We start from the raw sequence: 17,189 nt of genomic DNA, 5'->3' as shown, positions 1-17,189 counted from the left end.
CTGGTATAACTGGGACTTCAGAAATTACTATGTTCACTTTTCTGAGGAACAGCCAGACTGATTTCCAGAGTGGTTGTACCAGTTTACATTCCCACCAACAGTGGAAAAGTGTTCCTCTTTCTCCGGATCCTCGCCAGCATTTGCTGTCATCTGAATTTTTGATCTTAGCCATTCTGACAGGTATGACATGGAATCTCAGGGTTGTTTTCATTTGCATTTTCCTGATGACTAAGGATTTCGAAAACTTCCTTAGATGCTTCTCAGCCATTCGATATTCCTCAATTAAGTACTTTTTATTTAGCTTTGTACCCCATTTTTAATAGGGTTGTTTGACTCTCTGGAGTCTAGCTTCTTGAGATTTTTGTATACCTTGGATATTAGGCCTCTAACAGAGGTGGGTTTGGTAAAGATATTTTCACACTCTGTGGGCTGCTGTTTTATTTTCTTGACAGGGTCCTTAGACTTACAAAAACCTTGCAATCTCATTAAGTCCCATTTGTCTATATTTGACCTTAGAGCAGGTGCCATTAAAGTTCTGTTCGGGAAATTTTCTCCTGTGCCTATGTGTTCTAAGGTTTTCCCTACGTTCTCTTCCAATAATTTCAGTGTCCCTGGTTTAATGTGGACATCTTTGATCTACTTGCACTTGAGCCTTGTACAAGGAGATAAGAAAGGGTCTATTTTCATTTTTCTGCATGCTGAGTGCCAGTTGGAAGTATACCATTTGTTGAATAGGCTCTCCTTTTTTCATTGAATGTTTACAGTTCCATTGTCAAAAATCAGGTGACTATATATGTGAGGGCTCATTTCTGGATCTTCTATTCTATTCCATTGATACACATGCCAATCTCTATACCAGTACCATGCAGTTTTTAGCACAATGGATTTGTAATATATTTTGAGGTCATGGATGATGATTCCCACAGATGTTTTCTTATTGTTGAGTATGGATTTCTCTATTCTAGGTATTTTGTTATTCCAGATGAAATTGGACAGTGCTCATTCCAACTCTATGAAAAATTGGGTTGAAATTTAGATGGCGATTTCATTCAATCTGTAGATTGCTTTTGGTAAGATGGCCATTTAAACAATATTGATCCTTCCAATCCATGAGCATGGGAGATCCTTCCATTTAATGAGATCATCCTCAATTTTCTTCTTTAGAGGTTTGAAGTTCTTGTCATACAGGTCCTTCACTTGCTTGGAGTCACACCAAGGTATTTCATATTGTTTGTGACGATTGTGAAGGGTATCTTTTCCCTAATTTCTTTCTCTACATGTTTGAACTTTGAGTAGAGGAAGGCTACTTACTAATTTTTTTGAGTTAATTTTATATCCAGCCATTTTGCTGAACCTGTTTATCAGCTGTAGAAGTTCTCTAGTAAAATTTTTGGGATTTTTACTTCTTCCTTTCCAATCTCTATCCCTTTTATTTCCGTTTTCTGTCTAATTACTCCAGCCAGGACTTCCAGTACTATGTTGAATAGGGAGGGAGAGTGGGAAGCCTTGTCTAGTCCCTGATTTTAGTGGGATTGCTTTAATTTTCTCACCGTTCAGTTTGATATTGCCGATTGGTTTGCTTTATGTTCCTTTTATTATGTTTAGGTATGAGCTTGGATTCCTGTTCTTTCCAAGACTTTTAACATGAAGGGGTGCTGAATTTTATTTAATGCTTTCTCGGCATCTAGTGAGATGACCATGTGGTTTTTTTTCTTTGAGTTTGTTTATATGGTGGATTATGTTGAAGGATTTCTGTATAATAAACCATCCCTGCATCCCAGGAATGAAGCCAACTTGATCATGGTGGATGTTCGTTTTGATGTGCTCTTGGATTTCCTTTGCAAAGAATTTGTTGAGATTTTTTCTTCAATATTCTTAAGTGAGATTTGTCTGAAGTTCTCTTTCCTTGTAGGGCCTTTGTGTGGTTTAAGAATGAGAGTTAGTGTGGCCTGGTAAATGAGTTAGGTAGTGTTCCATCTGACTTTATTTTGTGGAATAGTTTGGAGAGTATCAGTATTAGGTTGTAAATAAATGTCTGATAGAATTCTGCACTGAAACCATCTGAACCTGGGCTTTTTTTGGTTGAGAGGCTTTTCATGACTACTTCTATGTCTTTAGGTGTTATGGGATTATTTAGATGGTTTACCTTGTCCTGGTTTAACTTTGGTATCTTGTATCTGTCTTGGAATTCATCCATTTCTTTCATATTTTCCAGCTTTGGTGAGTATAGCTTTGTAGAAGAATCTGATGATTTGTTGAATTTCCTCAGGTTCAGTTGTTATGTCTCAAATTTCCTTTGTGATTTTGTTAATGTGGACACTCTCTATTTGCCTTCTAGTTAGTCTGGCTCAGGGTTTATCTATCTTATTAATTTTCTCAAAGAAGCAGCTCTTGATTTTGTTGTTTCTTTGAATGGATCTTTATGTTTCTATTTGGTCAATTTCTGCTCTGAGTTTGATATTTTCTTGCTGTCTACTTTTCTTGGGTGTATCTGATTCCTTTTGTCCTAGAGCTTTCAACTGTGCTGTCAAGTTGCTAGTGTGTGCTCTCCCCAGTTTCTTTTTTAAAGCACTCAGAGCTATTAGTTTTCCTCTTGGTGCTGCTTTCATTGCATCCCATAGGAGCAGAAGACAACATTTTAAACATAGACAAAACAGCCAGAGAAGATGCAAAAACAAAAAAACTCATAACACAAAATGTCCAGGAAATCCAGGACACAATGAGAAGACCGAATCTAAAGAAAATAGGAATAGAAGAGAAAGAAAAGTATCAACTAAGAGGCACAGTAAATATCTTCAACAAAATCGTAGAAGAAAACTTCCCTACCCTTAAGAATGAGATGACCACGAGCATAAATGAAGCCTTCAGAACTCCAAATAGGATGGACCAGAAAAGAAATTCCTCCTGACACATAATAGTCAAAACACCAAGTACCCAAAGCAAAGAAAGAATACTAAAAGCAGTAAGGGAAAAAGGTCAGGTAACATATAAAGGCAGACCAATCAGACTCACACCCGATTTCTCAACAGAGACTATGAAAGCTAGAAGAGCCTGGACAGACATCATGCACACCCTAAGAGAGCACAAGTGCCAGCCCAATATGCTATACCCAGCAAAACTATCAATCACCATACATGGAAGAGATGAAGATATTTCAAGACAAATCTAAATTTACACATTATCTGACCACAAACCCAGCACTACAACGAATTATAGGTGGAAAACCCAACACAACGAGGGGAAATATATCTTAGTAAAAACAAGAAAACTCCTAAGCAATAAAACCAAAAGAAGAAAAAGACACAGACACAAATCAACACACTAAAGCAATAATAGCAGGAACAGAAACAACTATTCCTTGATATCTATTAACAAAAATGGACTCAACTCTCCAATAAAAATTAGGGCAGAAATAGACCAAATAGAAACAAAAAGAACCATTGAAAAAAATCAACAAAACAAAGAGCTGGTTCTTTGAGAAAATCAACAAGATTGATAAACCCTTACTCAGACTAACTAGAGGGCAAAGAGAGAGTATACAAATTAACAATATCAGAAAGGAAAGTGGAGACATAACAAGTGAAACTGAGGAAATTCAAGAAATCATCAGATCCTAATACAAAAACCTATACTCCACAACGTTGGAAAATCTGGAGGAAATGGAGGAATTCCTAGACAGATACAAGATCCTAAAGTTAAACCAGGACCAAGTAAACCATCTAAATAATCCCATAACACCTAAAGAATTAAAAGAAGTCATCAATAGCCTCCCAACCAAAAAAAGCCTATGTCCAGATGGGTTCAGTGCAGAATTCTATCAGACATTTATTGTGGACATAACACCAATACTCTCCAAACTATTTCACAAGATAGAATCAGATGGAATACTACCTAACTCATTTTTTGAGGCTACAATAACCCTCGTACCTAAACCACACAAAGACCCTACAAGGACAGAGAACTTCAGACCAATCTCACTTATGTACATTGATGCAAAATTACTCAACAAAATCCTTGCAAACAGAATCCAGGAACACATCAAAACGATTATTCACCATGACCAAGTAGGCTTCATCCCTGGGATTCAGGGATGGTTTAATATAAAGAAATCCATCAATGTAATCCACCATATAAACAAACTCAAAGTACAAAATCACATGGTCATCTCACTAGATGCTGAGAAAGCATTTGACAAAATTCAACACCCCTTCATGTTAAAAGTCCTGAAAAGAACAGGAATCCAAGGTCCATACCAAAACATAATAAAAGCAATATACAGCAAAACAACAGCTAGCATCAAACTTAACAGTGGGAAACTTGAAGCAATCCCACTAAAATCAGGGACTCTGCAGCCACCAGAAACAATGACTTAACCAAATTCTTAAGAAAATGGCTGCATCTAGAGAATATCATCCCGAGTGAGATAACCCAGTCACAAAAGAAAAGACATGATAGGCAGTCACTGATAGTGGGATGCTAACCCCAGAGGCTCGCACGGCCCCAGAAACAACTCACAGACTATATGAAGTCCAAGAAATAAAGAAAACAAAACAAAACAAAAAAACATAGTCATGCTCAATCCTTACCCACCAAGAACACATTGACAAATTCCGGGTTTCACCCTGTATTACATGTACTGTCTGCTCATTGGAAAAAAAAAAATCTTTAGACACCAAGAAAACTTTGAGTATTTCCAGGTTGCATTTTGTTTTATATGTATTTTATGCTCATTGTTACTGGTGGGATCTTTATCACACTATCAAACATTAAAAAAAAAAGTACTGACAAAAATGTATTGTATAATTTTATGCAAAAATGCTTAAAATCTGTACATTTATCTTTGTTTTGTAAAATAAAGTTGTTAAAAAAATAAAAGAAAAAAAAAAGAAAAAAAGCCAAGCACTGACACAATTGTATCTGTATACATTTATGCAAAAATGTTTAATTTTTTTAATCTTTGTTTTTTAAAATAAAGTTTAAAAAACAAAAGAAAGTAAAATCTACCTAATTCTTTAATGAAATATCTGTGACATTTGATTAAGACCTGTTTCTAGCCTACCATACCAAGGAGTGTACTCTGGTAGATGCAATTAAAAATACATTATTTCATCATCCCTTTACCTCTCAGTAGATTCTTGTAGTATCTCATAGAAAGATTAAGGCTATCTCTAGTTTCTGTCAGAATTACTAATGTAAAAAGCCTGAACATTGATAACCCTACCCACTTAGATTTGTCTGCCCTTCTTCAAGATTTCAACTCCAGAGACAAGTTTTAAAAATCAGAAAAAAAGTGACATATTCATAGTGCCCTAAGATAAGTAGAAGATAGCATAAGGATGCCCACTGACCTCCAATTTTATATTGGGGTCCGTTCATGAGGGTTAGGTTTATATAGAAAGAATATAGTATGCATAGTTAAGCACTTCTAGTCTTCCTATAGTCTCATAGTCAATGATTAAGACAAAAGTGACTAAAATCAGGTACTCGACAAGTCTGCCCACTCTCCCCATACCTATTCAACATAGTACTGGAAGTCCTGGCTGGAGCAATTAGACAGCAAAAGATCAAGGGAATACATATCGGAAAGGAAGAAGTAAAAACATCACTCTTTGCAGATGGCATGATAGTGTACATAAATGACCCCACAAATTCCACCAGAGAACTCCTACAGCTGATTAAAAAATTCAGCAAAGTGGCTGGATACAAAATTAACTCAAACAAATCAGTAGCCTTCCTATTTTCAAAGGACAAACATGTGGAGAAAGAAATTAGGGAAAAGATACCCTTCACAATCGTCACAAAAACTATGAAATACCTTGGTGTGACTCTAACTAAGCAAGTGAAGGACCTGTATGACAAGAACTTCAAACCTCTGTAGAAGGAAATTGAGGAAGATCTCAGAAAATGGAAAGATCTCCTATGCTCATGAATTGGAAGGATCAACATTTTAAAAATGGCCATCCTACCAAAAGCTATATATAGATTCAATGCTATACCCATCAAAATTCTAACCCATCAAACTTCACTGAGTTGGAAAGATCAATGTGCAATTTAATCTGGAATAACAAAAGACCTAGAATAGCGAAATCCATCCTCAACAACAAAAAAAATCCGAGGGAATCACTATCCCTGACCTCAAGCTATATTACAAGGCAATTGTGCTGAAAAGTGTATGGTACTGGTACAGAAATAGGCATGTGGATCAATGGAATAGAATAGAAGATCCAGAAATGAGCCCTCACATATATGGTCACCTGATTTTTGACAAAGAAGCTGTAACCATTCAATGGAAAAAGGACAGGCTATTCAACAAGTGGTGCTGGTGCAACTGGCACTCAGCATGCAAAAGAATGAAAATAGATCCTTTCTTATCTCTTTGTACAAACCTCAAGTGTTAGTGGATCAAAGATCTCCACATTAAACCAGATACACTGAAACTATTAGATGAGAAAGTAGGGAAAACCTTAGAACACATAGGCACAGGAGAAAATTTTCTGAACAAAACACCAATGGCTCAAGCTCTAAGGTCAAAGATTAACAAATGGGACTTAATGAGATTGCAAAGTTTCTGTAAGGCTAAGGACATTGTCAAGAAAACAAAACAGCAGCCAACAGAATGGGAAAAGACCTTTGCCAACTCCATATCAAATAAAAGCCTAATATCCAAGGTATACAAAGAACTCAAAAAGCTAGACACCAGAAAATCAAACAGCCCTATTAAAAAATGGGGTTCAGAGCTAAACAAAACATTCTCAATTGAGGAATATCGGAAGGCACAGAAACATCTAAGGAAGTGCTAGACATCCTTAGCCATCAGGGAAATGCAAATTAAAACAACCCCGAGATTCCACCTCACACCAGTCAGATTGGCCAAGATCCAAAACTCAGATGACAGCAGATGCTGTTGAGATTGCGGAGAAAGAGGAACACTTCTCCAATCTTGGTGGGGCTGTAAACTGATACAACCACTCTTGAAATCAGTCTGGCGATTCCTCAGAAAATTGTACATAGTACTACCTTAAAATCCAGCTATTCCACTTCTAGGCATATACCCCAGAGACACTCCAATATGCAACAAAGATACATGCACCACAATGTTCATAGCAGCTCTATTTATAATAGCCAGAAGCTGGAAAGAACCCAGATGTCCTTCAGTAGATGAATGATTACAAAAATTGTGGTACATTTACACAATGGAGTACTACTCAGCCATCAGAAACAAGTACTTAACCAAATTCTTTAGAAAATGGTTGCATCTATAGAATATTATCCTGAGTGAGATAACCCAGTCACAAAAGAACAGACATAATATGCAGTCACTGGTATTGGGATGCTAACCCCAGAGGATTGCACTCCCCCAGAAACAACTCATAGGCTGTGTGAAGTTCAAGAAAAATACAAAAGAAAACAAAATAAAACAAAAAAAAAATTCATGCTCAATACTTACACACCAAGAAAACGTTGACATATTCCAGGCTACATCCAGTTTTACATGTACTTTTTCTCATTGTAACTAGTAATGCAGAGTATCAAACCTTAAGAAAAGAAAAAAAAATCCAAGCACTGACACAATTGTATTTGTATACATTTATACAAAAATGTTTAAAATTTTTTTTCTTTTATCTTGGTTTTTTAAAATAAAGTTAAAAAAAAGACAAAAAGTGTTTCCCTTTAGACATAATCTACTCTTGTAAAGTCAACTGTATCATATAGCTCATTAAACCAAATCTCTCCTCATAGACATTACATGTGACCTTGGATGTTACTTACTGAAAATAAAGTGTCACTGAGTATCCTAGATCCAGCTTGCTTATAATGTAAAGCTTATATGTCAGGTCAGAAAAACTAAGAATATGAGAGACTACCCTTCTTTTCCTTTTTTATACTAATGAAGCCCGTGATATCACTCCTTAAGAAGTGGGTTGCTATCCCTTCTCTCGAATCCTAACCAATAGCACAGAGTTTTGTTTAAGACGCAGAAGATGCTGTAAAAATATCCTTGAGACTTCTCTAGGGTGTAAGAACAGTCTTCAAAATAATTGAGCTTATTTGGAACAAAATGCGCAGTAAGTCAAGACTAAGAGAGCCTTTGAGAGAGTCATGGCAATTACACAATATAAAAAAGAAAATGTTGGGAGCTACAAGAAAGCAACATGCAAATCCACATCCCCTAGAACTTTGCAGGAAAGATAGGGGAAGTGACAACAAGAGAACCCTTCCTTAGGGCAGGTATCAAACATGGGCCCAACTGAGATTTCTGTAAATTAGCCTGACCCACATGAGTTGGACTAAGAAGCTATCTATGTTCTTGGGTGTTCTGTGGAAACCAGTAAAGCAATCAATTGGCTATTAGTCAAGTCTAATAGCTTTTGATGACTCAAACAGACAGTGAGCTTAACAGAGAAATCAAGGAGACACATGGAGAATACTGATAAAATTTTATCCTCTTAGTGACTGGGAAAATGCCCTAGGCTGAGCCTTCTGAGAAGAGAATGGGAGGATGAATTTGTTCATAGAAATAGACTCATGATCAAGGAGCATCCAAGACATGCAACAAATGAAATAAGCCACAGAAATGAAGACAAATGCAAAATAAAGCAGCTATGATATATAATGTAAAATGATGTTTTAAACAAAATATACTTTCATAGTTTCTTTTTTCTGTTGCTTTGATAAAACACCCCACGAAAAATAATGCAGGAAGAAAAGGGTGATTAGTTCACAGTTCAATGTATTATGGCAGACAAGGAAAGGAAATAGGAGCTTCAAGCAGCTGGTCTCATGTAATCCATATTCAGAAGAAGGATGTAAACACATGCATGTTATTCCTTTTAATTTAGTCCTGAAAAATGGTGCCACTTACTTTTTGGGTTGTTTCTTCTTACTTAGATTAACTACACTAAAATAGTGCCTCATGGGCAGGCTCATCCTACCACTCTGCATGTGCCTATAAACCTAAGTCAAATGCTGTTTATAAAATTGAGTCCTCTCAGGCAAGTTGCAGCTTGAAACGTACTGCTCTATATGGCATGGAGTCATTTTGTAGAAGGCTCAACCTGATCTTAACAAAGCCTAGCTGTCTTCTCCTTAAGATAGTGGAAACTACAGTGAGATTAGAAGAGAAGGGTCAACATATTTGCACAAAATTTTTCTCTTCCTCTTGTTCCTCCTCTTCTTCCTCCTTCTTCTTCTCCTCTTGTTTCTCATCCTCCAACCTTTCCTCTCCCTTTTCATTATTTTTATTGTTATTTTGCTTCTGGTAAAACAGGTTCTCAATATGGAGTCCAAGTCGGCCTGAAACTCATGATTCTCCTGCACCAACCTTTCTCATAGCAGAAATATCCGGTATGGAACAAGATGCCCAGTCCACAATAAATCTTATATTCAGCAAAACCATATTTTAGAAGTGAAAAGAAACTAGGCATTCACACAAAAACACAGCATTAGAGTATGGTAAGAGATATATTTATAAGAAACGTTGAAATGTGCTTCTGAGGATGATAATGGGCACTTTGGACAGTATTACAAATCCTCACAAATATAAAAGTCTAGCAGTAATATAATTATGTAATTACAAAAGAATATAAATTCATATTTTTTCTCTTTCCTTCTGTAACTAATTTACAAGGCAATTTCCCTCTATGGTAAGTATACAATTCTTCTGCCAGGTTTTATAATAAATAGGAAAGCAACATATTTGACAATAACTGCACAAAGGAAAATGACAGCAAAGCTGTATTAAATAAGAAAATGACACCAGATGGCAACTTGTATCCTCAGGAATAAGTCAAAAGAACACAAATAGTGTGTAAAGTTAAAATAACAATTATATTTTTTTCCCATGTAATGTTTCAGCTTCAAAAAAAAGATTTAAGTCATGTAAAGTAATGTAATGCTGTTTTGTAACATATATAGCACCGTGCTTGACAATAAAGAAAAAAGGGATGGAAGTATATAAAATAACACTTCCATATGTCACTGAATTTAATCTAGTATGTCTGAAGTTTATTCTCATAAGTTTGAAGAATAGGTACAAAATAATGTCCTGAAATTAAGTACTCCCTAAAAACTATTTACATGATAGAACAGAAAGCAGTCACTGACAAGATTAAATAAAATACAGGCAAATATTAAATAGGATACATCAGTCTAAAATACAATTAAACTGTATATCTTAAATGAACATTATACTGAAGAATACATGATCTAATGAGAGTATAGGATATGCATAGTTATTCTATATTCAAAGACAGAAATGGACCAAAGCTGTTATGTTAGAATGATATAATTTGAGTCACAATATGAAAATGATGGGTGGGTTATACAAATGTTAAATAAGTTTCTAAACAAATATGTGCTAAAAATAAATGGATATTCTCTACTGATAATAATTTGAGTCTATCAGAACATGAAAATTACAAATTAGGAGTACTCATATTAGACGTTCAAAATGCACAGAAGTCAGCTGTATTATATGGATGCTTAAATATCCCATGAGCAAAAGAAAATATTGACAAAGAAGCATAAGATGTGGACAATACTCTAAACAAACTAACTATATAACACTTCCCTCAACTACAAAAGAAAAATACATTATTTCTAAATAAAAGAAATATCCTGTCAAATAGAACATGCAAAAGGCTTTAGATAGCCCCAATAAATTTAAAGGAATAGAAACCAAAGTATATCACATTAGTGCCAAAATTTAAGTTAGAAAGAATTTTTAAAAACGTAAAACTATTCTTGATAATGACAAGGAATATTTATTAACCATATCTGATAAGGAACATATTGAACTAGAAAGCAGAACACTTGTCATTCACACATAAAAGTGATACATAGTCCAATTTCCACTAAGTAAATGAAGGAAGGAATGTGGGGAGGGGAACAAGGGGATTGGATGTAGGGTGAGCTAGAAGGAGAGAATAGAAATCAGCAGTGAACAGAGGTGTGCATCTCTGGGTATGCCAGAGACCTGGGACAGGGAGAGGCCATAGGAATTTTATGGAGGTGACTATACCTGAGACTCTTCACAGTGAGTTATATGGAGCCAAATATAATATATATGGAGCCAAATATAATATATACGGACACCTCCTGTAGCTAGGCAGGACTACCAGTGGAGGGTGAAGGACACCAAACCAACCACAAAACCATTAACCTGAAACATTCCCTGTCCACAAAATGTGCAGGGGACAAGGAAGAAGCAGAGACAGGGGGAATGGCTAACCAATGACTGGCCTTAATTGAAATCTATACATTAGGCAAAAACTAATCCCTGACACAATTAATGATACTCTATCATGTTTGCAGATAGGATCCTAGAATAACTGTCCTCTGAGGGCCTATGGAAAAAGATGCAGAGACTTATGTCAAAACATTAAACTGAGGACTCTTGTGGAAGAGTTGAAGGAAGGATTGAGGGACTGAGAAAGGACAGGGACTCCACTGGAAGAACAACAGATGCAACTAGCTTGGACCCTTGGTGGCTCCCAGAGACTGAACCACCAAGCAAAAAGGTAGCATGGATTAGACCTATGCCTTCCTGTACAAATGTAGCAGGTGTGCAGCTTGCTATTTATAAAGATACCCCAACAACTAGAGTGGAGGCTGTCCCTTATGTCTTGTCTATGTATCTCATACCCTTATCTTGGCTGACCAGTCTGGCCTCAGTGGAAGAGAATAAGACTAGTCCTGTAGAGAATGAATAGGTCTATGTGAGGTGATATGAGTGATTCCCCTTCTTAGAGAAGAAGTTGGAATGGGAGAAGGAGCTGTGGGGGGGAGGAACTGGGAGAAAAGGTGTATTTTGAGATGGAAAGTGAATACATAAATTAATCTAAAAGAATAGATAATGCCAACTGAAAACAATATGGAGAAATGGGATGTCATACATACTGTTCATTTGATTGAAAAATCATATGGACAATGAAAAAATAACCATGCAGTTTCTCACAAGGTTAATAATAGGATGGCCACACAATCTCACACTTCTATCCCGAGATCAATACAGATGACAATTAGAAACATATATCCATGCATACTATGAATAAACAGGCCCTACTACTAATAATATTCCTAAAATAGAAATGACTAAAATGTTCATACATAAATAAAGGTGTAAAACGTGGTACACCTACATAAATTGTTAAACACAATGATATAATTCACCTGCTGTAAAGTGTATGAAATATAAGCAAGCTAAAGTAAATGGAGCATTGTAAGGAGAAATGGTAAATTGTCCCTCTATTATATTTAATGAAATGTCCGGAATAGATAAATGTAGAGAGCCATAGTACAAGTGGTTTATTGTTCCAGGCAGGTGGCTGAAAATAGAAAGGTAAAAGTGACAAGTAACACTGCTATGATCTTGATGATGTATCAAAAATCTTTGGATGATATATTTCAAATGGATTGGTGTCATGTGAACTGCAAATCAATAAAATCAAAGAACTAGTCATTCTAATCATTTTAAGACCAGAAGTATATTTAAGACTTAAGTTTTCTGTGGCATGTATCATAGGGGATTTGACCAAAAAAGTCTTTAGAATCTTAAAAGAATGCATGTTGTAGAAAACACAAAAGGCTTGATTGCTCAGGAAAATTTCATATATTTCTGCTTTAGTTTTTTTCTATGCTGACCTGAATATCAGGAATGTAGCTGATGAACAATAGTGTTTGATGAAAAAAATCACCAGTCAAATCACACAATTTCAAAAATGGTTAGAAACTCAAAAATTATGTCAAAATAGAACATATGTAAATCTGTTAGTTGAGAATAATTTACACAGAAACCAGTGTTCTTTGCTTCTTTGTGTACTATGGTCAATGTTTACATGACATTTCTAGGGTTGAACATCTTCGCACTGAGTACTTCAGAACTCACATGTGTATTGCCTTTTACACAGATGTTAGTTAACATCAATACTGGTCACACCGAAGACAGAAGTTGAACACATGTGAATCTGTTGGGACCAATCTGGATCATATCTAGTGCCCCATGTAAATTACCAGTATGCCTTCATTTGGCAGATAAATTTTGCCTTAATCCCCATGGACCTTTTTCTTTCTTCTCTTTGGATGTTTTCTTTACCTACTGGGTCCCTTCACTATGCATCATTAGAGTTTCTCCTCAGATCATGTACATATTAATGACAAACTCATTTAGACTGTGAAAAAAATTGATTCCTTCCTCATGCTGAATTTCAACTTATAAGGAATTAAGTCTGAGATAATAAAATTTTTCCATCATTCCAAGACTTGAGTTTTAGATCTAAAAATCAAAGTCCATGACTTTTACATTCCGTACGGGCTGTGCTGTACATGGCACACAGAACACATGCCAATGTGTGTGAAATGAGTATTTCCTATCTATGACTTCAACCTCTAAGACAAGGCTTTAGTGAAATGGTAAATAACTAATTACATTTATTAGAAAATATTATTTCTGTGTAATGTTGTGTAATTAGAAAAGATCCCCTCTTTTGTAATAACAACTACAGGCATACCAAAGTTATGCACATGCACACAGGTACACACACACACACACACACACACACACACACACACACACACACAAAGAAAATATCCATTGGCACTGACTTCTTAGTAGACAATAGATAGAAGAATACAAATAGATAGATGATATAGGTGGTAGATAGATAAATGACCAACACTTATAACTCTTGTCAAAGCGCTGCTTTCCCCAAAAGAATTTTTTCTTTTCTTTTATTTATCCAGGCAAGTGTACAGGCTTTTGACCCAATTTAGCTTAGATAAATGACCCATGATGTGGAATTTCTAACATAAATGTTTAGTAATACATTTAACTCAAAGTGACACTTGCTTGCAGCTGCCTTAAAGCACTTTGGAGGTGGTATGTGTCCCTTTGAAATGATGAATGGGGAGAAATCAGGTCCGCATAAGAAGTTCCTACTCATGACCCTAGAGAGGAAAGAAAATCCTCCTAAATTTGCCTTCAGCAATTTAGAGCATGAGAGATGATTTAATTCATTTTCCAGTACTATCTAGTTACAGTTACTAAGAATATAGTATGAAGCTTTTTTATCTTATATGATGTTCCTGATTTCTGTCCTATAATTTAAAGCTTTTATTTATTTTCTTCTACAATTTGTTGAAAGTAGAACTTTTCTTGTTTTGTAATTTTTTTCATAATACAAATAATAATTTATCTGTAATAGAATCGTTCCATGTCCTAATAAAATCATATTCCATGGAAAGAAATGTCAACCTTACTGTTTTAAACTCAAGAGTCACAAAATCAATAAAACTGAAAAGTTGCTGATTATGATTACTATTCTTGTCTTTGGGAAACAAGACAACCTGCCTATTTTTGGACTTTATTCTCTATACCTTTAAAGACATACCCCATGCTTCACTGTCACCATGTGTTCTGTGGTAGAGTGTATTGATTCTTAATTTGCATAATTTTCTCAAACATATTTATAACCCTCAGAGAACCTAATAAATCATAAATATTTTAAACTGCTCTATATCTACAAATGACTGTATCTTCTGAATTTGATAATGACTCTGAGAAAAAATCTGATGTCTTAGTTATTTATATGCAAAGTGACTGTATGGTGAACTCGCCGAACGATTCTATCCATGTATGAGAAATACACAAGTGTTATTGGGAATACAGATGAGCTGAGTGAAAGAAGCCCGTGGGTCTGGAGCTTGGGTGGCATCCTCCTGAGTTCCTGCCAAGTGCTACAAATCCTACAGATCTGGTCCTTTTCATACAACTGTATGAAAACTTCCGCTGATTTAACTTAAATTTATAGCTCTGTAGGAGCAGACCCGTGTGCACACACAACTGAGAAATAGATAATGAATAATACATTGATATTTAGATTCTTAGAGTAGACTACTGGGAAGATTCCAAATAGAAGAGTCAAGTTTTACAGACAACTCTGATTTGTCACCCCCTGTTGCTTAACAGGCTGTCCTTAACCACCTTTTTTTCTGTCCTACAATTCGAATCTGACGATGTTTCCTTCCCATACTCTCCTAGCAAACTATGGGATGAAACCCTGGGATCTGCCTTTAGTCTAACATTGTCTAGCTCCCTTATAAGACTCCAGTTTTTAGAAGCTGGACTATTCCTAGGGTCATTGTGTCTATAAATGGCAGTTCTGTCATATCCTATTCACTTAAATGTTTCAAAACCACTACATGTCCATTAATACACTCACCTATTTGGCTAAATTCTCTGGAGACATCTGTAGATTATCCAAAGTACAATTAGTGGCAAATGGATTTGACATAATTCTAAATCCAAGCTCTCTGTTTCTAGAAAAAGGAATGTTAAGTTTCCCTATCTAATTCTTCATTCATCAAGAAGGTTATCACATCAGTGCTATGATTTGAATGAGAACTGACCCCTCTCCCCAAGGGCGCACATATTTTAATAATTGGTACCCATCAGATGAAACAGTTTATTTAGGAAAGTTATGCAATCTTTTTTTTCTTTTTGGGTAGGCTCGATATTTTTATTTCTTCAATTTTTTATTATCAGAGGTGACTGAGATGAAAAATATAATTGAGTTTCAATATAATTGTCATTATGGAAATGGCTTTAAGAGAAAACTGGTCAGATGAACATTACTGCTCTCCACTCTTCAACTGGTAAACAGTTGCCGTTGATAACAGACAAACTCAGAGAATCTGTCCAGAATGTGCAAGAATATGGTATATTATATGACATGCCTGTTCTTGTGGAGAATACCTAGGACATAATTCTGTGTAGTTCTTGATCTCATCATACAACACAAGCAAAGGCACCACTCATGCCTCTGAGAACGTTGGACCATGCGCCCTTGAGAAAAGCCTTATTTCCTTCATCAGGTGCGATCTTCTGCCTGCAGTCTAGTGTGCCTGTATACATGATATCAGTTCCTCTGCACCCAGACTGCATCATATTATGACAGCGAATCATATCAAAAGGATAAGAAGTCAGGGTAGCAACAGCAGTGACAGACTGTGCAGTCAGCCAGATCATGAAGATTTGAGTATTCTTGGGATCTGGGAGCATTCCCTTTGCAGTGTCATAAATACCAAAGTAGGCAGCTCGGTAGATGATAGTGCCCTGTATTGACACATAAAAGCCTTGGTACAGGTCCTTAACCCCATCAGATTTGTAGATCTTAGCCAAGGCTTTGAATTCCCTTTCAGCTTCAGCTTTGCCCACATCAGCTGCTAGATGGGTAATGGCAAAATCAAGAGTGTATGAAAAGCACACAGCATCACCACTTAATGTCAGGTTCCCTGCAAAATAGCGCCAAAACTGGGTCCTCTTGTCCACACCACCCAAAAAGATTGTATTTATCTTTGAAGGCAAAGTTGAGAGCCTGGGTGGGGAAGTATCGGATGACATTGGCCAGGTTACCATGCCAGAACAGAACTCCCTGTTCCTTGGGAATACGAACCACACAATCTATAATGCCCTTGTATTGTTTATCTGCAGTGATTTGCTTGCTGGCATGCTGCATGTGCAGGAGCTGACCTGCTCAGTGGGTGCTACCCTAGTCTTGGAGATGGCTGTGGCCACTCCACCGGCCAAGAAGTTCTTAGCAAAGGACACAGCAGCATCTGTCATGTTGAAAGCAAAAGAAAGAAGAGGCCAGCGAGTGGGAGACAGGACTGTCTTGACAACCTCTTTGCAACCGTTAAGAGGTGGAAAATGGAAGAAGTACATGAACTATGAGAGTGGGCCTTTTGAGTCTGCAGCCTCACCCACTTCTAGTTCTATCTCTTCTCTCTCTCTGTGAACTTACAAAAGGAGCTCTCAGCTCTTGGCTTCCACTACCTGCCGCTTGCAACCATGGCTCTCAATCATGGTGGACTCATTTCATTCTGGAACCATAAACCAAAATCAATGTTTTCAACTCCGAGTAGCTTTGTGTCATGATATTCAATCACACCAGTAGAAGCTATAGAAAAAAATAAAAAGATAGCTCATACAATTATGTTGATAATTCTGTGAAGCAATGGAGGTGATGTGAAGAGTATATCTCCCAGAAAATGTTTTGGTAAATAAAAAAACAAACAGGTCTTAACATACCAAATTTGTGACTTCCTAGTAGTAAAGATATCAGTGACTTTGGAAAGCACACATGAAAATATGGCTATATACTTGACGAATCAGCTCTGTTGGGGAAAGCAAG

At 36.3% G+C, this 17,189-nt stretch overlaps 1 pseudogene across 1 annotated transcript; it reads right to left on the bottom strand.

The window, feature by feature from the left end:
• Positions 1-15,681: 15,681 nt before the first annotated feature.
• LOC308435930 (ADP/ATP translocase 2-like) lies at positions 15,682-16,621 on the bottom strand (annotated as a pseudogene). Its single transcript has one exon. The product of its transcript is annotated as an ADP/ATP translocase 2-like (transcript).
• Positions 16,622-17,189: the final 568 nt, after the last annotated feature.

Source organism: Micromys minutus (assembly GCF_963924665.1).
Source record: "Micromys minutus genome assembly, chromosome: 24".
Taxonomy (NCBI): domain Eukaryota; kingdom Metazoa; phylum Chordata; class Mammalia; order Rodentia; family Muridae; genus Micromys; species Micromys minutus.
Note: the sequence above shows the minus strand (reverse complement) of the source record. Positions and strands in the feature narration are given on the sequence as shown.